This window comes from Polyodon spathula, chromosome 12 (assembly GCF_017654505.1).
Source record: "Polyodon spathula isolate WHYD16114869_AA chromosome 12, ASM1765450v1, whole genome shotgun sequence".
Taxonomy (NCBI): Eukaryota; Metazoa; Chordata; class Actinopteri; order Acipenseriformes; family Polyodontidae; genus Polyodon; species Polyodon spathula.
The window spans coordinates 20,604,920-20,628,406 of record NC_054545.1 but is presented as its reverse complement, the minus strand read 5'-3'; the positions used below and the strand labels follow the sequence as shown (position 1 = coordinate 20,628,406).

Sequence of the window (23,487 nt, the reverse complement as noted above, 5' to 3'; positions counted from 1 at the left end):
AACGCTAAAATACGGGGCACTTCCTCAGCAATCCTATTCATATCTCCGCTCATCCTCTCAAATGTTGCAGCATTAATACTTGGGTTGAGATGTGGTACGAGACTGGAAATCTGTCTTGATTGTGAGTTAAGGAGTTCCACTATTAAGAGAATAACTGGCATTGCAAAACCCAAATCTCTGAATGTGAGTTTACCTTTTCCATTTTATGCAGACATGATAGTAGCAAACCGCTGATCGATCCCTTATTAAGTAACACATAGAAAGGCGGCATCTAATCTCTCTGCCCTCGTTTCTATAATATGGGGCGCAAAGGCGCCGAGCTTCCCTAGTAGCCGATTCATATATTTGTTCAGTCCATCTGCCACCTCAGCCCTCAGTTCCAGCTCTCCTTCTGCTTCTACTTTCGGTATTCAAGTTCAGTCAGCTGGTCCCATCTGCTTCCAAAACCCCCATCCAGAATCCTCAGCTTCTCTGCATGCTATTTGACTGAATCCTACTCTCAGTAACCTCCTTCAATCTGCTCAACATTACATGTCTGCAGCCCTCCCCCCTTGATCAAGAGCTCCTATTTTACAGCCTGCTCAGTGTCTTCAACCTTCTGCACCCAGAAGCGAATAATCATAGCTCCTCAATCAAAATTAGATCATGGCTCTCATTGTCCATGCTAGGGATTCTCTCCAACTCCCTCCAGTCTGTTCATACCAGCATTCCGCCTGACCCTCTGTGGGATTCTTAAGAGCTTCCCCCCTACCTCACCTTCCTGTCTGTCTATATCAACATCCATTCTCCATTTGCAAATTTCCACTCTTCAGAAAAGCTGCTTCTCCCCCTACAAGGATATATCATGGAGATCAGCTGCCTCTCGGCCGCCTTCCATTCTTACTCCATCACTTGGCTGCATACCTCCAAGATACATCATACAGCACGGTCGGTCCAACTCACCCATCAAGTATCAAGTCCACTATCCCCCTTTTCACTCGCCTCCACCCTCGCCTCCAAGCAGGCCTCCCTCCTCGACCACACTCTCCTCCAGAGTAGGCCTCACTCCGCCCTCGCCTCTGAGCAGCCTCCCGCCTTTCCTCCACCTCCGAGCAGGCCTTCCTCCTCTCCACCCTTGCCTCCAGAGCAGGCCTCCCTCCTCTCCACTCTCGCCTCCAGAGCAGGCATCCCTCCTCGACCCCCCCAGCCTGATCACAAAGAATGTGGGAGAGCTGGTCCTCCTCTGCAGTAGATTCTTACATTCATTCATCCTTCTCTGATATAGTTGCTGCTCCTTCTAAAATTGCTAGCATGCTAGGGCCACTAGAGGTTTTCCCCTAATCAGCCTCAAGGGGTTTTTCCTCCCACTGAGCAGCAGGTATACACTGTCACATCCTACTAAATTACTAACCATCCTCCTGTTTGTCCTTCTGATCATTTGTTTATGTTATGATCTGGCATGTGCTGTCTTTTGTTCGTCTCACGGTGTGGGAGATTTCGTGAGGAGCCGGGGGTCCATCCTTTGGGGAGGCAAGTGAGTCTCACTTCCCCTACCTCAGGGCTAGGCATCAGCCTCCCTTTACCTTCAGGATGGTTCTCACCATGCGAGTCAGAGCAGAACCCCAGCCATACTCTGTCCTTTTGCAGATCCTGCGCTCATCTTGCCTCACTCGAGGCTCTGTTCCATACTCTGCCTCAATTCGGGACATGGCTACTCCGTGCTCAAGTCCCATACTAACCTTATGCCTTGTTCTTATTTCGGGTCCCAACCAGCATGAAGTCTCGGCCAATTGGGGGTCTAACGAGCGCCCCTTTACAGAAGTCTCAGAAGCTGGGCACCTCTCCCTCTCTATCTCCTTTCGTGTCCCGGTCTTCTGGGACCATCTTCCTCCCAAGGGGCGGCTCCCCAAGTCATAACCCTTGTATGTGTTTTCAGTTGCTGGGTCTTTTGCCCCTGGGTTGTGTTGGCATCGCCACCCTCAGTCAGTGACCACGTTCTGTATCCTGTCTTCGGTTGCTGGGTCCTTTGCCCCTGGGTTGTGTTGGCATCGCCGCCCTCAGTCAGTGACCATCTTTCTAGCCGGTTTAGGTTGCTGGGTTCTCTGCCCCTGGGATGTGTCTGCATTGCCGCCCTCAGTCAGTGACCACCTTCTATCCTAGCTTCCATGTCCAGCTTTGCTGGTCTGCTACTAGAATGGGCCTTCCCTGCTCTTCTATCCTAGGTCCGGTCCTTTCTAGCCGGCACTCTGTCCTACTTACCGCTCCCTTCTACTTTTTCTGCCGTATCCCTACACCCCCAGCTCACGCCCTGTGAAACAGAAATAAAAGGTTTGAACAAGAAACACAACACTAAAACAGGACACAGCATTTGCGACCAAAATAAAAAGGTAAACAAGACACTGCACGAACACTAAACACACAAGTAGAGTGCTGGCCCTCCAGCATGCATAGCAATCGTTGTTTACCTCTCCTCTCTCTCACCCGTTCTCCACTTCCAAAACACACAACCCCGAATGAGTGACAACATGCTGCTTTTATGCAATTGTACCGAGACTCGATTGCTAATCAATCATTCAATTGGAGTCTCGGTACAACTGCATTTGAATTTACTTGGTGCAATTTCCCATGCTCACATATTATTACATTTTACCTGCACGTGAAGGGCTGTGCAATCCTCGTGCCTAAATACAAATATACATTTTAATAACTCATACTCATAACCCATATTATATCCCATGTACCAACTACAGTACACCAACATTAACACAATACATACAACATATAACACCAAAATATGCACAGGCGTGGGGCACACTGCCACAAGCTCCCACGTTAGAAAGCTGCTTCTAAAAAAAGGAAAAGTGGAAGCAGCTTTGTTCTGTGTTAATATGCATTGTAGTGCTTGCTTGGTCTCAGGACACACACAGGTGGCTTATTTACAGAATGTGGAGGCACATGAACTGTGACATGGTGTTGATTTGATTGAGGGCTCTGGTCTGGTGTTTGTTAATTCATGTGACTGTGCATAGAGATTTGAAAAGCTTAACTTCGCAAAACATCCAGTGATAAAAACTGCACTGAATGACAGCACTGCCAATAGTGTTCCTTGAATGGACAGGTCTTGCTCTGCTCAGTAACTGAAGGTCCAGATTGCATTGAATTGCAATGTTCCATTCTCTCCTCAAACAGGAGAGATCCTGAGCAGACTGGCTGCTCACCTTTTATACCTGGCATCTGGCCTCAATTTACATTAACAAGGCCAACTGCCAAAACAATTAACAAATGATAATCATTTTCACTTGGAGCCAGGTTTGTTACCTGACTCCCCCACTACCGTGCAACAACACACACACACACACACACATATATATATATATATATATATATATATATATATATATATATATATATATATATATATATATATATATATAGTTAGGGTTGAGTTGGGTTGGTGCTCAGTGTTAAACCCCTAACTGTGCACCTCAGTAACTTTGGCTGTGTTTGTCAGAATTGCATACCGATTTCAGTGTTTAGATCTGCTTGTAAAGTGGGAGCTTTCATGTCGCTACCTTACATAGTTTCTGAGGTCTGCATACCGTTTTATTTTCCTATTCTTAATGTTTTGGGTTTTTTTTTCGTTTTTTTTCCCTCGTATACAAGCTAAAAAGAACTGAATTTTTGCACCAAACATTGTTAGGCACATGTGGTCTGTTTAACTTAGTATCCTTTCAAGGGTCGATAAAAAAAAAAAAAAAAAATTACAGATTATTGAATTCTAATGAATAATAAGACAGCCACTTGGCATCTGTGTACTTGTATTATAAGTAACAACACTGGGATCTGTTGTCCTGATCGATCCTGTACAATCACTTTGGAACGCTCTCCAGTTTGAACTACAGCTCCCAGAATGCACACCGAACGGCTGATATGATGTGTTGTCAGATTAGGTGGGTTCACGCCCAGTTGGGCTTGTATTTTTTGTATTGTGCGTGAAAAAATTGATTTGGTGGGGTGCCTATTTTTTGGACTAGTTTTGGGCATTTGTGCGGGTATTACATTTGGATATATTTTGAATAGTTTTAAAAGATGTCCGATATTCCTAATTAAATATTATACACAACCCTTAGTGTTTACATCACTGTTGCTAAACTTTGTAACAATAAAGCACATCAAGATCTGTCATATGACATACATATCATTATTACTTTGGGCTACAAACGTAGCACTTTCTAAAAGGCACAGGCGTTATTGCAAATGAGAACTGGTTCTCAATGGTTTTACTTGATTAAAGAAAATGAATGATTGACTGATTAAACAAAAATAAAACAAACCCGAACGTAAAACTCACAGTCAGGCTGGCAGATCGCTTTCACTGAGCCTATGTTTTGTTTCTCGCTCTCCCGTACTCTCATCATTTAAATACATAATAAATCATAATAAACAAACAAATACAAAACAATAAATTGAACAGGGGCGGAGGAGTACCCCGTTGTAAAATAAACAAATACATGTACCGGTCTCTTCTCTCTGTTACAGGCAGGTTTTCAAGACAAAGTGGGTGGGTTTTTGTAAAAATAGTTGGCAGCTCTGCTGATATGTAAAATGTCTAGCCTTTCAGAAGCATGGCAGAGCATCGCAGGTTTTCCTAAATAAATAAATTAATAAATAAATAAACATAAGGATAATGACAACGTGAATTTAAAACCTACATGTGCACAGACTGAGCGCCAGAGCTGCAATAAATAACAGCAAAACATTTCAAATAGGCTTACCATTATTTACATATTAGATTTACAAAAAAACGAAGACACTTATGCATATAACGGATTAAAAACCAGAACTTCCAAAGAAATCCTTTGTGTATTTCTCTGAGCAGTAGAACAAAACTCAAAATAAAAAGGTTTGGGGTGAAAAATGGTGAACGCTTAAAACTTTGTATTATTATTAATATTATTATTATTATTATTATTATTATTGAATTGCACACTCTGGGTCCCCTGTGGTTTGTACTGTGGTTTTGCACTCTGTTATGTGCAGGGTCACCTGTTCACACACAGTCTTCTTTATGTTACACTGGCTTTCTAACTCATGTCCTTTTTTTACTATGTAAGAAGCTTTCAAGAATCACCACTAGGGCCCTGCAACTGTATTTCTTGCTCTCTCTGCAAATTGTGAGTTAGTAGAGTAACTTACAAAGGAATAACTGTTTATGAATATATATATATATATATATATATATATATATATATATATATATATATATATATATATATATACACACACACACACACACACACACACACACATATATATATATATATATATATATATATATATATATATATATATATATATATATATATATATATATATATATTATAAATTTTAATGACTGAAGGAAGTATCGCTACCCCTCCAGTCAAAGTGAAATGGTCAGGTAATCTAGACTAAACTTGTTTGGTTGTAAATGTTTTAACTGCAGTTTAGAACTGAAATCATTTCAAGTTGCAGTGCAACTTGTGCTGCATAACGCATTATAGTAGAACATGATCCCCTAAAAAGAGACACTTTAACAGCACACAGATTTTTTTTTTTATCTTGGTCAGAAACATGTCAACAAGATTGATTGTTGAAGAAACATTTAATGGGAGGAATACTGGATTTATACAGCAAAACAATATTTAAAAGTACAAATGCTTCTAATAATGGCCCCTGGGACTGAACCAGCTCCTTGCAATTAGGCACTTAAGTCTCACAGAAGGTGACCCACAACTCTTTTGGAGTTTGCTGAAAGTACAGTGATATAATAAGAAAGCAACCTGTTTCCATCCTGGGGAGACGGAGAGGAGTCAAGATTAACCCTTCCAGTGCCCAGCAGAGCCCTCCTCATTGTACGAAGACTGTCTTTGTGCTAAATGACAAATGGCAAAAGCAAATATTTAGAGAGGAATACAACCGATAACAAACAACTTAGTGACTGGAAGCACCAGTTCAATTATATCTATATTTCCATAAACAGTTATTATTCTAGTTACTCTAGTAACACACAATTTTCAGAGAGAGCAAAAAAATATAGCTGCACGGCCCTAGTAGCGATTCTTGAAACCATGTCATGTCGATGTTAATTTAATCAGTTTTGTTAAAGTTTCGTAAAATCTGTTATATAAATTTGTTTAGTCTCTGTTTTATGAGCAACATTAGCAATGTTGAGTAAACAATTATGGTGAGTGGAAGCTGTTTTAAGTGATTGTTTTTTTCTTGTTTTATGTAGTTTGATTAAAGTGAAAAACTGTTCATTTATATAAAAGAAACACAGAGCTGTAACACTTCCATTAGAAATCAACAATGATTAAGAGCCCACCCATGGCAACCAGACTGTGTGACTCAGTATAAACCTGATACTACCTCACATTGTTTTCTAATTACACTTCCTGAGGCCTGTGTCCATGGCAACGCATCATTTCCCAATGAGCACCCAATGCAATGTACGTCTACAGTGTTCTGAGACTATTCAACAGAAGATTTTGAGAAAGGCCAAGGAGCAATAAAATAGGAATTTATGGATGGAAAAAATGTAATATTTGCTAAGGATGTTGTATTTACTATGAAACTGCCATACAGACATTTTTGCAGAAATTAACTTGTCTAATGACACATTCTTATTTTTTGCATGTGTAACAAATCCTAAGCAGACCAACTTGTGCAACTGTGCTCGTTTAGAATTGTGTATTTTTATTGTTTTGGTGACCACCCTCTTTAAAATATATTGTGACAGACATTTGAAGGTTTTGCAGATTTATACAACTTTTATGCAACTCTGCTCGCATTGTGAATATCTTGCATATGTTCACAAGTCTGAAATTCCAAATAACATTGCAGGGCTGTTAAAATGAATACATATAAATTAATCTAAACAGGAAATTAATCACAACTCAGACTATATCCAACTGATGCAGTGATTTTGCGACTATGGCTCATAATATTCAAAAGCATTGAGTAGTAATTTTCCTGAAACATTAGATTACTATAATAGCTGACAAAAAGAGAAAACAACTACTAATAAGATTTGGTACTAAACAAATGTGAAACATATTAAAACCTATACCACATGATGACTCAGTCACTGTAGTCTAGATATTAAAAAGAATTATCATGATATAAGTTTTCAGTTTCATATACAGTATTGTTTATACATTAAAATTCTTTCAGACCAAGATAAGCCTGTTTGGGTGGGGCACTAAATCAATGAGAACAATTTAATTATACTACACAATTAAAGAAGTGTCAAGTCATATAATAATTATACTTTTTAATATTCTGTACAGAAGCTCAGTAATCGTGTGGTACAGATTTCAAGATGTTTCCCACTGTTTTAGTGCCCAGTCTAGGCAATGTTGTCTTCACCCATTTCTCACCCATTCCCCAGATTATGTATTACTGTTTCAACTGTACCATGGGATATAGATTGCGGTTAGGGTTAGGGTTAGATTTAAAAAGATATAAAAAACAGATATACAAATATTAAACATTTTTAAAAGATATTATGATTTAAAATTTGGTACTGCAAGATAAGATCAGACTATTAAATAGTCCAAAGATCCACAATCAATATGCAACATGTAAATAATAACATTCTCATTAGGGTTATGTTATTGATGCAAGAATTGCTGGAATTCGGATGTTTGTCACATATAATTATTTCTTATATTATTACCGTTGTATACTAAATATGCTATTATAAAGTGTTAAACAGAAGGTAATAACAAGAATGTTTTTGTGACACCCTTGTTTCAGTTGTGTACTGGTAATTACAGAAGACATTCATATGGTACTATAAGTTGCAGCAATTTGTATGCTATTAATTTTTTTTTCTATAAATTTAAATACGGTTTTACTGTAAAACATCATTTGAAAATGGCTGATCTCGCACTTCTTTCCAAAGGCAATCCTAAAGGAATTGTGTGAGGTGTTGGGTCCTAGGCTGCAGAGGCACACCAAGCGCACACATCCTATTGCTGCACATATTCCAGTTCTGTCTACCATTGGCTTTATGGCCACTTGTAGCTTTCAAAGGCAGATCTGAGACATAACTAGCACTTCACAAGCCTGTTTTATTGCACTGATGCCTGGGGGTCTGGGACTCGATCATTTCACACTGTTCTCAGTGCATTCAGTTTCCTACAGGGAAGAGCAGCAGATTGAGTAAAAGGGGATTTCTATTAATTTGTTGGGTTCCCCAGTACGATCCGCTCTATAGACTGTACTTAGGTAGCAATTAAAGTACCAAGAGAGGGATTTAATTTCTTGAGCAGGTTATATCTGATGCTCGTCTCTGTCTACTAAATGTTGTGACTAAATTGCCAGGCAGAACCCATGATTCAGATTTATTCTTCAACAGCAGTGTGGGCACTCGTCTAGGAAACGAAGAAGTGACAGGGGGCTACAGAATACATGGATTTGTGCTATAATAATATGCTTGTAGGGTTTCCAAATCAAATGGTGGTGCACACAAGAAGGCTTCACCTATCTTGATCATTGACCACATTCTACAACGAGGACTATCTGTATAGACGGGACGGACTGCACGGACGGAAACCAATCTACTTGGAGAAAAGATCCTCGACCAGGTTCAGAAGCATTTAAACTAGAAAAGAAGGGGGGAGAAATCAACAAAAAAACAGAAGGGAGACCGCATCAAAACAAGGACAACTCAGGTAAGACAACCATTAAATGTATTTATCTAAATGCTAGAAGTATCAGAAACAAAATTTTAGAACTTAAAGCTACTGCACTAACAAATAACTATGATGAGATAGGTGTTACAGAAACTTGGTTGTCTGAGAGTGATGGGGACGAATATAATATTTGTGGGTATACACTGTATAGGAAAGACAGGCAGGACAGAAGAGGTGGAGGGGTAGTGCTATACATAAGAAACAGTCTTGAAGCCCAGGTGTTAAACCTGGACAAAGAAAACAAAGCCGAATCAATATGGGTCAGAACAACGGACACAAATTCAAAGGGCACAATAATAGGAGCATGTTATAGACCGCCAGATTCAGATTCATGCAAAATAATCTGTTATACAATGACATTAGAAATGCATGTAGCAAAGGAGAAGCAATACTAATGGGGGGATTTCAACTTCCCCTATATAAAATGGGAAAACCCGGTGGGGAGCACGACAGATGAAATTGAAATGGTGGAAATGACAAATGACTGCTTCCTGACACAATTTGTCAAGGCACTGACTAAAGGGGAGGCATGCCTTGATTTAGTCTTTTCAAATAACAAAGACAGAATAACTAAAACAGAGGTCAGAGAACCACAAGCAAACTCAGACTACAACATGTTCTCATTTGAAGTGCTTTTTAAAACCCCAAAAGTAATGACTAAAGCTAAGGTTTATGAAAGTATGAAACAGAGACTAACAGAAGTAGATTGAAGTAAAATAGAGAAAACATCCACAGAAGAAGGATGGCTTTTCTTCAAAAATGTAGTACTAGAGGCACAAAACAATCACATCCCTAAAGTAGACAAATCTAAATGTAAAACTAAATTGTCAAAATGGTTTAATAGATCAATTAAAAAAAAAATCAGCGAAAAAAGACACTTTACAGAGCATTAAAAAGGGACCAAAAAGAAAGTACACAGAAAGAGTACACGGAACTGCAAACGCAAGTCAAAAAGGAAGTTAGAAAGGCCAAGAGAGAAATAGAAATGAACATTGCTAAGGGGGCTAAAACCAATTCCAAAATGTTTTTCCAATATTACAACAGCAAGAGAACATTCAAAGAGGAGGTTAAATGTCTAAGAGATACAAATGGCAAAATCGTAGATGAAGAAAAAAAATAGCAAATATATTAAATGATTACTTTTCACAAGTTTTTACAAAGGAAGATACTGACAACATGCCCCACATGTCATCCAGTTCCTATCCAGTTTTAAATAACTTTAGCTTAACCGAGGCATAAGTGTTAAAGGAACTAGGAGCTCTTAAAATAAACAAATCCCCTGGGCTGGATGAGATCATCCCAATAGTACTCAAAGAAATGAAAGAAGTTATTTACAAACCGCTAACCAAGATCATGCAGCAGTCTCTTGACACAGGGGGGGGGGTACCGACAGACTGGAAAATTGCAAACGTAATACTGATCCACAAAAAGAGAAACAAAACTGAACCAGGTAACTGCAGACCAGTAAGCCTGACTTCTATTATATGCAAACTAATGGAAACTATAATAAGATCCAAAATGGAAAAGTACCTATATGGTAACAGGGTCCTGGGAGACAGTCAACATGGTTTTAGAAAAGGGAGACCGTGTCTAACTAACTTGCTTGATTTTTTTGAGGATGCAACATCAATAATGGATAATTGCAAAGCATATGACATGGTTTATTTAGATTTCCAGAAAGCTTTTGACAAAGTCCCACACAAAAGATCAATTCTTAAACTGAATGCAGTAGGGATTAAAGGAAACACATGTACATAGATTAGGGAGTGGTTAACATATAGAAAACAGAAAGTACTGATTAGAGGAGAAACCTCAGAATGGAGTGTGGTAACCATTGGAGTACCACAGGGATCAGTATTAGGTCCTCTGCTATTCCTAATCTACATTAATGATTTAGATTCTGGTATAGTAAGCAAACTTGTTAAATTTGCAGACGACACAAAAATAGGAGGAGTGACAAACAATGTTGCAGCAGCAAAGGTCATTCAAAATGATCTGAACAAGATTCAGAACTGGGTAGAAACATGGCAAATGACATTTAATAGAGAAAAGTGTAAAGTGACATAGAATCTTCTTCCACTTGGTCTCCCACATGCCTTCTGGCAAACTCTAGCTGAGATTTGATGTTAGTTTTATTGAACAATGTCTTTCTTTTTGCCACTCTCCCATAAAGGCCAGTTTTGTGAAGCACCCAGGCTACTGTTGCCGTATGCACAGTGTCTCCCAGCTCAGCCGTGGAAGACTGTAACTCCTTTAGAGTTGCCATAAGCTTCTTGTTGGCCTCCCTGACTAGTGCCCTTCTCGCCCGGATACTCAGTTTTTGAGGATGGCCTGTTCTAGGCAGATTCACAGTTGTGCCGTATTCTCTCCATTTCTTAATAATGGACTTTACTGTGCTCCGGGGGATATTCAATGCCTTGGAAAAGTTCTTAAATCCTACCCCTGATTGGTGCTTTTGAAGAACCTTATTCCGGATTTGCTTTAAATGTTTCTTTGTCTTTATGATGTCGTTTTTGTTAGGAAATGTACTAACGAACTGTGGGACCTCCCAGAAACAGGTATATTTAACCTGAAATCATATGAAACACCTTAATTGCACACATGTGGACTCCATTTAACTAATTATGTGACTTCTAAAGACAATTGGTTGCACTAGAGCTTATTTAGGTGTGTCATAGCAAATGGGTTGAATACTTATGAAATCAATTATTTTCTGTTTTATATTTGCATCCTTTACACTGGAGCTTCTCTGCAAGAAGAGATGCCTGCATCCTTTACACTGGAGCTTCTCTGCATCCTTTACACTGGAGCTTCTCTGCAAGAAGAGATGCCTGCATCCTTTACACTGGAGCTTCTCTGCAAGAAGAGATGCCTGCATCCTTTACACTGGAGCTTCTCTGCAAGAAAAGATGCCTGCACCCTTTACACTGGAGCTTCTCTGCAAGAAGAGATACCTGCATCCTTTACACTGGAGCTTCTCTGCAAGAAGAGATGCCTGCATCCTTTACCCTGGAGCTTCTCTGCAAGAAGAGATGCCTGTATCCTTTACCCTGGAGCTTCTCTGCAAGAAGAGATGCCTGCATCCTTTACACTGGCAGCACTTCTTTTCTTGAAGCGATACACACTCTGCTAACCCTCCCACACACACTGCCACAGGCTTGAAGTGGGAGCAGCCAGTTGAGCACATACATACAGTTCAGTATGTGAGGGGAGGTATATGACTAAGGATGTTTCCCAGTGTCTTATGCTATTTGGTGATTTCAGCACTGCTCACATCCACATGAGCAGTTATTTGGAAAATCATTTTGGAAACCTAGTTGCTAGGAAACAGGTAAAAGCAAGGAGTTGAAGCAAAAGAAGGCAGTCTTAAGAACATAAGAAAGTTTACAAACGAGAGGAGGCCATTTGGCCATCTTGGTCGTTTAGTTGTTAGTAGCTTATTGATCCCAGAATCTCATCAAGCAGCTTCTTGAAGGATCCCAGGGTGTCAGCTTCAATAACATTACTGTGGAGTTGGTTCCAGACCCTCACGATTCTCTGTGTAAAAAAGTGCCTCCTGTTTTCTGTTCTGAATGCCCCTTTGTCTAATCTCCATTTGTGACCCCTGGTCCTTGTTTCTTTTTTCAGGTCGAAAAAGTCCCTTGGGTCGACACTGTCAATACCTTTTAGAATTTTGAATGCTTGAATTAGGTCGCGTAGTCTTCTTTGTTCAAGACTGAATAGATTCAATTCTTTTAGCCTGTCTGCATATGACATGCCTTTTAAGCCCAGAATAATTCTGGTCGCTCTTCTTTGCACTCTTTCTAGAGCAGCAATATTCTTTTTGTAGTGAGGTGACCAGAACTGAACACAATATTCAAGATGAGGTCTTACTAGTGCATTGTACTGTTTTAACATTACTTCCCCTGATTTAAATTCAACCCTTTTCACAATATATCCAAGCATCCTGTTGGCCTTTTTTATAGCTTCCCCAGATTGTCTAGATGAATACATTTCTGAGTCAACGTAAACTCCTAGGTCTTTTTCATAGATTCCTTCTTCAACTTCAGTATCTCCTATATGATATTTATAATGCACATTTTTATTTCCTGCATGCAGTACCTCACACCTTTTTCTATTAAATGTCATTTGCCATGTGTCTGATTCGTGTCAAATGTCATTTGCCAGTTCTGAATCGTGTCTAGATCATTTTGAATGACCTTTGCTGCTGCAACAGTGTTTGCCACTCCTCCTATTTTTGTGTCGTCTGCAAATTTAACAAGTTTGCTTACTATACCGGAATCTAAATCATTAATGTAGATTAGGAATAGCAGAGGACCTAATACTGATCCTGGTGGTTGTCCACTGGTTACCTCACTCCATTCTGAGGTTTCTCCTTCCCGTATTAACCTACCACTGCAGCAACTGCAAAAATGAATTCGGTGGAAAAAGAGCTGATAATGACATGCTGTGCTAAGAGTACAATGTGTTGTTTTTTTATTTTATATTCATTTAACAGTATTAACTGTACTATCCTGATCTCCTTTAGATTATTCGTGCATTTAGAAACAAACATAGAGGCTCCACCCTGAGCATTCACAGGGTCCTGTAGTTATTCTACAATGAGGATAGCTGTGTACTGGAGAGGGATATATAGAGGCTCCACCCTGAGCATTCACAGGGTCCTGTAGTTATTCCACAATGAGGATAGCTGTGTACTGGAGAGGGATATATAGAGGATCCATCCTGAGCATTCACAGGGTCCACAAGCTAGGTAGCTGTGTACTGGAGAGGGATATATAGAGGATCCATCCTGAGCATTCACAGGGTCCTGTAGTTATTCCACAATGAGGATAGCTGTGTACTGGAGAGGGATATATAGATGATCCACCCTGAGTATTCACAGAGTCATGTTGTTATTCCACAATGAGGATAGCTGTGTACTGGAGAAGGATATATAGAGGATCCACCCTGAGCATTCACAGTCTTGTAGTTATTCCTCAGTGCAGAAGGGGTCAAGCGGGTTGTTTATAGTTATCCTCATGAGTGAAATAACCCTGTTCATGTGTATTGTGTTTATATAACAGCAAGATAGATTGCAAGTTAATATACACTCAGGACCACGGAATATGAAAATGTTATTCAATGTTGCTGAACCCTACTGCAGAGATGCAACTAGATGGCGGGTCAGAATTCAGTTCACAAAGTTACAGTTTGTAAAAGTGATATACTTAAAGTATGTTTGGTCAAAATAGTAGCCTACTAATGACCCAAGTATACTACTTTTTTATTATCACAAGTGTCAATGCCTTCATATTTATTTCTTTTTTAGTAGCCTATATAAAATAACCTGGACAAAGAATTAAGTTATCGGCAGTTGCAATAATTATATCAGCGAACACACATTTATAAAAAAAAAAAAAATCCTTAATGTGTTTGTTAATGGGAATGGAATGGTATTGGGATGTTTTTGGAAATGGTTTAAAATGTACAATAAAAAGGGTGGGTGGGTAAAGGATAAGGAACAATACTGAAACTTATTGAACATTGAATGGCTAGTCCGATTGAGGGAAGGCAGAATAATGAATACATTAACTTAGTCTTTTTTTATTTTACACTTGCAACATTTCCAAAAACTTGAGAATTCATTCATTGCCATTCATAGAACTTTTTTCAATCAGCTACTCAAACAAAAAAAATAGGTAAGTTGATGTAAAATTATAAACCCAGTATTAATGGCGTATTCCTGTTTGGGCAGAAGAAAGCGATCAACACCAGGCTTGTAATTTGCAGTAAGCAGGTGGGTCCAAGTCTTGATTGGTCCAGGATGAGGTCAGAAGATGAAATGGGCTGACCCACACACTATCCATTAGCTCGAAAAACATTAAAACACTATGCAGACAGTTCAACACTCCAATCTACAGGAGATCTTGCACAGTCAACTGTTCTTACATTAATTCTTATAGAATCCAGCATGTGTCTTCTGCTAGTTCTGTGGAATACTTTCTAAATTAACAAGAATAAAACCACTCTCATCTAGAATGTGCTGCATTATTCAATTTATTTCACATTATCCCACGAATATCAGCCACCGGGATCATTGGAAACTTGACAAGCATAACCTGTCAAAAAAAAAAAAGTTGTAGTGAATCCACACATACAGTACTAGAAACAAATCTGAAAAGCTATACACCTACAAGTAAAGTCATTGAGGATATTTTGATTTAGTGCAGGTTTAGGCATTTTCCAGCCAAATATCCTGTCATCGAATGGGATGCCTGCTGCTCCTTTGTAAAGAGGATCCATTGAGTTGTTTTTCAGCTTCCTGTCGTCAGCATTGGTACGGTGCAAAAAGGCACTTGCTCCGTGTTTATTTTAAGATAACAAAATAAATATTTAAACAAGACAAACACTTCCTCACCGAGCAAAATAAAAAGATTAAACAAAAACACTCACGAACACTAAACACTTACTTTTTCTTTATCTTTATTTAAAATTTTAAATTTTAAATTCTCTCCTCTCCACTCTCGTGCCTCCTCCTAAACATTCCGCGAGTGCAGAGAGCGGCAAGCTTTTATAACAGTGACCAAGGGATTAACTAACTATCAATTATTCAATAATCCCTTGGTCACATTCTGCACAGGGTTTCTAAATTAAACTGGCAGAAGACGAGCTGACAAAACACGCCTCTGCCAGAACAAACACACGGCTTTCGCCATCATAAATAAACAGATAAGCAAATAAATAAACAGTCCTGTGCAGGGCTCCTCGCCCTGTCACATATGCCCTTTGAATTTGTGTCCATTAATCTGACACATATTGATTCGACATTCGTTTTCTATGTCCAGATTTAACACATGGGCTTCAAGACTGTTTCTTATGTATATCGCTACCCCTCCACCTCTTCTGTCCTGCCTGTCTTTCCTATACAGTGTAAACCCATTAATATTATATTCGTCTCCATCACTCTCAAACAACCAAGTTTCTGTAACACCTATCACATCATAATTAATGCAGTAGCTTAAAGTTCTAACATGTTGTTTCTGATACTTCTAGCATTTAGATATATACATTTAATGGCTGTCTTACCTGAGTTGTTGCCCTTGTTTTGAAGTGGTCTCCCTTCTGTTTTTTTTTTGTTGATTTCTCCCCCCCCTTCCTTTCTAGTTTAAATGCTTCTGAACCTCCTTGAGGATCTTTTCTCCTAGTAGATTGGCTTCTTTTTTATTTAAGTGCAGTCCATCCCACCTCTATAGATAGTCCTTGTTGTAGAATGTGGTCCAATGATCAAGATAGGTGAAGCCTTCCCGTGTGCACCACCATTTGATTTGGAAAGAGGTATGAGAAAAATACAGCGAACAAGGGGTGGGGTTTGGCTGTAGATGCAGTACTGAGTGTCCTTTTGTGATTCAATGCCTTTTAAACCTGTTTTGCTCTAAAAAAAAAAAAAATAATAATTAAACAGCGTGTGTAAAATAAAAAGCGTGTATGAAAATAAATTGGACCTGATGCGCCTGACAAGCGCTGAATAAATGGACCGCTAATAATTTCTGCATCATCCCAGTTGCTACCTCAAACATCGAATTTGCGCCGATCCAAGCGACTTCGGCCTCAGGACGACCCTCCGGATCGATTGTTTTGGAAGGACTGGCCCATAATAAATTGATAAAAACCCTCCTTAAAAACGGTAATGCGATTCCAGCAGGGAGTGATAGAGAGTCTCTTTTTATTCTCTATTGCAATTTAGTCTCAGCAGAACCAGTCTTTCCTTCGAAAAAACATAATCAGCCGCGCCCAGCCATTCAATGTCCTAAAACAGACAGCAGGCAGTCTATTCCGGATCAAATCACCCCCACAATTAGCACCACTAACCAGCAGCCAGCCCTCTGCCCTAAAGCTGCAATTTCATCAACTTCTAAAGCACCCGGTTTCGCCACTAATTCATACAGATCTTCAGTACCTAATCCTCTACATTCTTCAGCTCCCCTTGATCAATCCACAATGAAAGACAAATACGGGCGCAGTATTAGATTTTCAGGAGGAAGACAAATCTGCAACAATTTCAATGCTGGCTTCTGTTCGAATAGGCAATGCAATCTTATCCGCATGTGCAGCAATTGCGGAGACGCTCACGCTGATACAATCTGCCCTTTAAAACACAAGTGACTTTCCCCGATGCTCACAGTCTTTACTCCTATAAACATCCCGGCATTATCAAGTAAATTACAGAATCATCCCGACAGTAATTTAATCAATTACCTGATCGACGGATTTAAAAAATGGTTTTTCAACCGGTCTGACTCAAATTCCTTCTTCCTTGTTCAAAAGCAAAAATCTTTATTCAGCGACTCAAGAACCACAATTAGTGCAATCTCTCATCAGAAAATAAATTATAAAAGGATTGATAGTCGGTCCATTTTAGCTCCTCCTGTTCCAGTATATAGAATTAATCCTATCGGCATTGCCACGAGGAAAATGTCAGGAAAAAAGTGTTTTATCAGCACCACGGGGGTCAAGCACCAGCAGCATTAAGTCATTAATTCCCTAAGATCAATTTTCCCTGCATTACATCACTACTGCAGATGCAATACATTCAATTAAATTAGCAGGTCGTGGTTCCTGGTTAGCAAAAGCAGATATATCAGACTCATTTAAAGTAATGCCAATCCATCCTGGGAAGGGAAGTTTTATTTTGCCACCCAATTGACTTTCGGCTGCCGCAGCAGCCCAAAGATGTTTGATACCCTGTCGGAAGCATTATACTGGATTCTTCTTAATGTATATCATGTCCCATTCTTGCTCCACTTGCTGGACGATTTTTTAGTAATTTCTCCTCCTTCAGATGCACCAGCAGAAGCGATTTCCAATCTTAAAAGCTTATTTTCTGAAGTTGGCGTTCCGCTTTCAGAAGAGAAATCAATCGGTCCCCTTCATTCTTTAGAATTCCTTGGAATCCTTGAGTCTAAACTTAACCATATTCGTTTGCTCATTCAGGATTTTCATATCATTAAAATAATTAAAAAACGGGCACTGCTTTCATTGCTGGGTTACTTTAACTTTGCAATATTATCATTCCACAGGGGAGGACGTTTATATCTCGACTGCTAGCGCTGGCATCAACAGCAAAAAAATCTGGACTCCTATATAAATATCTCCTCAGAAGCTAGGAAAGACATTAAAATGTGGTCTGCGCTTATTCAGAACTGGAACGGTCTCTCTATGTTTTATGATGATTTCATTTCAGCTCCACACGATATGGCTTTATTTACTGATGCCTCGTTACTGGGATTCGGAGGTCTATTTAACAATCAATGGTTTTGCAGTACATGGCCTGAGGAAATCGAAAACATATCTCCTCATAGAAAGGCCAAGAGAGAAATAGAAATGAACATTGCTAAGGGAGCTAAAACCAATTCCAAAATGTTTTTCCAATATTACAACAGCAAGAGAACATTCAAAGAGGAGATTAAATGTTTAAGAGATACAAATGGCAAAATCATAGAGGAAGAAAAAAAAATAGCAAATATGTTAAATGATTACTTTTCACAAGTTTTTACAAAGGAAGATACTGACAACATGCCCCACATGTCATCCAGTTCCTATCCAGTTTTAAATAACTTTAGCATAACTGAGGCAGAAGTGTTAAAGGGACTAGGAGCTCTTAAAATAAACAAATCCCCTGGGCCGGATGAGATCCTCCCAGTAGTACTCAAAGAAATGAAAGAAGTAATTTACAAACCGCTAACCAAGATCATGCAGCAGTCTCTTGACACAGGGGTGGTACCGACAGACTGGAAAATTGCAAACGTAATACCGATCCACAAAAAGGGAAACAAAACTGAACCAGGTAACTACAGACCAGTAAGCCTGACTTCTATTATATGCAAACTTATGGAAACTACAAGAAGATCCAAAATGGAAAATTACCTATATGGTAACAGGGTACTGGGAGACAGTCAACATGGTTTTAGGAAAGGGAGATCGTGCCTAACTAACTTGCTTGATTTTTTTGAGGATGCAACATCGATAATGGATAATTGCAAAGCATATGACATGGTTTATTTAGATTTCCAGAAAGCTTTTGACAAAGTCCCGCACAAAAGATTAATTCTCAAACTGAACGCAGTTGGGATTCAAGGAAACACATGTACATGGATTAGGGAGTGGTTAACATGTAGAAAACAGAAAGTACTGATTAGAGGAAAAACCTCAGAATGGAGTGTGGTAACCAGCGGTGTACCACAGGGATCAGTATTAGGTCCTCTGCTATTCCTAATCTACATTAATGATTTAGATTCTGGTATTGTAAGCAAACTTGTTAAATTTGCAGACGACACAAAAGTAGGAGGTGTGGCAAACACTGTTGCAGCAGCAAAGGTCATTCAAAATGATCTAGACAAGATTCAGAACTGGGCAGACACATGGCAAATGACATTTAATAGAGAAAAGTGTAAGGTACTGCACGCAGGAAATAAAAATGTACATTATAAATATCATATGGGAGATATTGAAATTGGAGAAGGAATCTATGAAAAAGACCTAGGAGTTTTTGTTGACTCAGAAATGTCTTCATCTAGGCAATGTGGGGAAGCTATAAAAAAGGCTAACAAGATACTCGGATACATTGTGAAAAGTGTTGAATTTAAATCAAGGGAAGTAATGTTAAAACTGTACAAATGTAAGACCTCATCTTGAATATTGTGTGCAGTTCTGGTCACCTCGCTATAAAAAAGATATTGCTGCTCTAGAAAGAGTGCAAAGAAGAGCGACCAGAATTATTCCGGGCTTAAAAGGCATGTCATATGCAGACAGGCTAAAAGAATTGAATCTGTTCAGTCTTGAACAAAGAAGACTACGTGGCGACCTAATTCAAGCATTCAAAATTCTAAAAGGTATTGACAGTGTCGACCCAAGGGACTTTTTCAGCCTGAAAAAAGAAACAAGGACCAGGGGTCACAAATGGAGTTTAGAAAAAGGGGCATTCAGAACAGAAAATAGGAGACACTTTTTTACACAGAGAATTGTGAGGGTCTGGAATCAACTCCCCAGTAATGTTGTTGAAGCTGACACCCTGGGATCCTTCAAGAAGCTGCTTGATGAGATTTTGGGATCAATAAGCTACTAACAACCAAACGAGCAAGATGGGCCAAATGGCCTCCTCTCGTTTGTAAACTTTCTTATGTTCTTATGTTCTTATCTAAAATCCACAGCTCTGCTAGAGATATACCCAATAGTAGCAGCTGCCCAGCTATGGGGTCATCTCTGGTCTAAGAAAGCAATACTATTTTACTGTGATAATTCAACTACAGTGCATATTATAAATAAAGGACGTTCCTCTTCCCCTCTTATCATGCATTTGCTGCTGCGGCTAGTATGGATTTCAGTCTCTAATAATTTCCTAATACAAGCTCTCCACCTACCGGGCATTTTTAATAATGCAGCTGATGCTCTTTCTCGTTTACAGATTTCCAAATTCCACAGTTTGCTGCCCATAGCTCTGCAATATCCAGCAGCAACGCCACAGTTCAATCAACTGATTTTCAACTAAATCCAACTATTAATAAACTTCTTAATTCAGCACAAGATTACATGGCATCAGCACTTGCCCCATCTACTAGATCCCCGTACTGTACAGGTTGGGCATGTTATGTAACTTTTTGTTTACAAAGCAGGATTAATCCTACTCCATTCAACCAGGACTGGATCATGGCGTTCATAGTGCATGCAAAGGACTCTCTACATCTGGCACCAGATACAATCAGACTATATTTGTCAGGAATTCAGCATCAATTTCGCTTGATGTCCATCAATTCCCCAATTCTAGCGGTTCGTCTCCTTTTATGAGGAATTTCCAAGTGCTCTCCGGCTCCTTCTTCTGCTCTTCTGCCTATTTCTATAGACTTTCTCAGTAACTTGATTTCAATTCTGCGTCATGGCTGTTTTTCTCCATTTGATGATTTAACTATGGAAGTCATATGTCTATCTACATTTTTCGGGTTTTTGAGATGTTCTGAATATACAGTTCCTTCTATTGCCAGCTTCCCTACCCTCGGTATCCGCTGCAGTGACCTCAAGCTCATCCCAGATTCTCATTTCATCTTATTTCTTCGCATTTCAAAAACAGTTCAACTGCGGCAAGGACAATGTATTCAGCTTTCTAAGATCAACTCTCCTCTGTGTCCCTTCACTTCCATGTTGAAGTACATTGCAGAATGCAAGGCCATTTCATCCTCTGACCCTTTGTTTATCAATTCAAGCCGATCCATTGTATCAAGGCATTGGTTTTCAACACACCTTTCCACCGTGGTGTCTAGAGCAGGTCTTCCTTCGCAATTCTACACTCCTCATTCATTTAGAATAGGGGCAGCTACTTCAGCTGCAAAAGCCAACATTAACCAGCATTTAATTAAAAATATGGGGTGCTGGACTTCATCAGCGATTGAAACTTATATTCATTCTTCATTATCTGAAATATCCTCCGCACATCAGTCCATTGCTAGTATGTCCAGAGTGGGGACGACCTTTCTGCCTGGGCCACCAAAGATTTCCCCTAAGAAATAAAATTAAAAGAAAGGGTTGTTTTCTTTCCACTGTGCAGAGGGTCTTCACATAGTCATTAGGGTATAGTCTACTAACCCCTTTGTCACGTTAAGTGTTTGTTTTCTTTCGTCTAAATGTTTTCTTTTTCTTTCTTATGCATTGGCGGCTCTCTCTTTTTTCTTCTTCACGTTGCGTCAGCGGGGAGCCGGGGGTCCATCTTTTGGGGGTTAGTGATTCCACTTTCTCCAATCCTTTGTTAAGCTCCGCTTCATTTACCTCATACAGGAGGGTTCTCCATGAGTCAGAGGGGACCACCGGCCAAACCCTTCCATCTGCATGTATGTTTCTTTTGGGATTCTTCTTTCAGGTCTGATACCTCTATGTGAGGGTCCCCAAGCAGTGGCATCCCTCGTGTTTGTCAGGTCTCCTCAAAGACGTTGGTCCCTCTCCTGTTTGTCGGGTCTCCTCAGCGACGGAACTCCCCCTTCTATTATGTTGGGCTTTGAAGAGGCGGAACACCACGCATTATATGTTTTAACAAATACTAACTTTATGTTTTCTTTCCGGTTCGTGAGCCTCTTCGTATGTCGGGTAACCTCAGAGATGGTGCCCCTCTTGGTATGTCGGGTCACCTCAAAGACGATGGCCCCCCTCCTGTTTGCTGGGTCTCCTCAGCGACGGAACCCCCCTACTGTATATGTTGGGTCAGGAAGAGCCAGAATCTCTTTTGTGTTACCAATACTAATTCATGTTTTTCTTTCTGGTTCGCGAGCCTCTTCGTATGTCGGGTCACCTAAAAATGTGCATTATAAATATCATACAAACAACCAAATGAGCAAGATGGGCCAAATGGCCTCCTCTCATTTGTAAACTTTCTTATGTTCTTAAAACACGGGCAAGTACTGCGGTGCAAAAGGAGCAGCGTGACCAGTTTGCTTTTACTATTAAACTCTTTTCTTTCCTCGCTCGCTCTCGTTCCTCCTCTCGAACACCCACCCGGAGTGCAGCGAGCTGCAGGCTTATATGCAGAGGACCATCTCCCAATTAGCAATAAATTAATCACTTAATTAATTTGGAAGATGGCTACCTTCTCCACAAGGTTTTTAATTACTCCTGGAAGAGGATGAGCTACTGACATTTCCTCTGCCACAACACATTCAAATAAAAACAAAACAATAACAAAACCTGCCAATGATGTCATATTTAAATATAGACACATTACAAGATGTGCAAAATAATTACCTCCATTTGCACCTACAGTTTATTTGGGAAAATGTCTTGACACAATATATTTTGCTTGTTTTGCTTTGTCGTCCATTTTTGGTATTTTGTGTCCAATGCTGAAAACTAGATTTTAGCACCCTAAATCAAAACAATGCCACACTGACTTTGTCCCACCTGCTACGTACAGTACAGCAGGTCACAGAAAAGCCAGTACAGATGCACTGATAGGCTGAATAAAACATTGTTGTCATCTGAACAGTAAACAAGAAAGTTAACCACTTTGGAGTATTTTTTTTTTAAATTACATTTAAGTTTTTGGTTTTGCCTAACTGCAAGGCACAGAGGAAGGCGAAGGAATAAAAAACAGCTTTTCTACAGAAGAAAGATACATAGTTTGTGTCGCTTGCATTGTGCAGGAGTTCACAAGGTTTCTTTCCTCCCCTCACCATCTGAGTGTCCTGATTTTTCACTCTTGCTATCTGGTCACCTTAAGTCTGTGTGAAGATTGGAAAGAAGCGCAAACGCATCTCTGAGCTTTGAGAACACTTTTGCCATTTGAAGGACCACAACAGAACAATGTAAACCACAAAGACAAAGACAGAGACAGCATAAGTTTACAGTGATATTGTATTTCTGTACTTTTAAAGCATACAAGGTGTTTAATTATTACTGTGTCATAAACAATCAGCTGGCACGGATAGACTGGAGCAGCACAGATTATTGCAATTAGCCGATCTAGTTACTCTCTCTCTCTCTCTCTCTCTCTCTCTCTCTCTCTCTCTCTCTCTCTCTCTCTCTCTCTCTCTCTCTCTCATTTCAAATTAATCCCATCAATTTGGAAAGCTGCAATCTCTGTTTTTAAGGGAAGTCACCATTGAAACCTAAACAACTGCAGACCTATGTCAGTGCTTCCAGTTATTGCCAAAGTATTTGAGAGTTTCTTGGAACACATAATATATTGGAGAAGATCAGCAGTCTGAACAGTACATTCAAATTAAGCAATTTGGGCTGGGTTGCAGCTGAAAGG

General features: G+C 39.6%; 1 protein-coding gene across 2 annotated transcripts in view; it reads left to right on the top strand.

Moving 5' to 3' along the window:
- LOC121324996 (serine/threonine-protein phosphatase 2B catalytic subunit alpha isoform-like) overlaps window positions 1-23,487 on the top strand; it is a 224,008-nt gene that overhangs the window by 96,955 nt on the left and 103,566 nt on the right. The gene's annotated exons all lie outside the window — the stretch shown is intronic.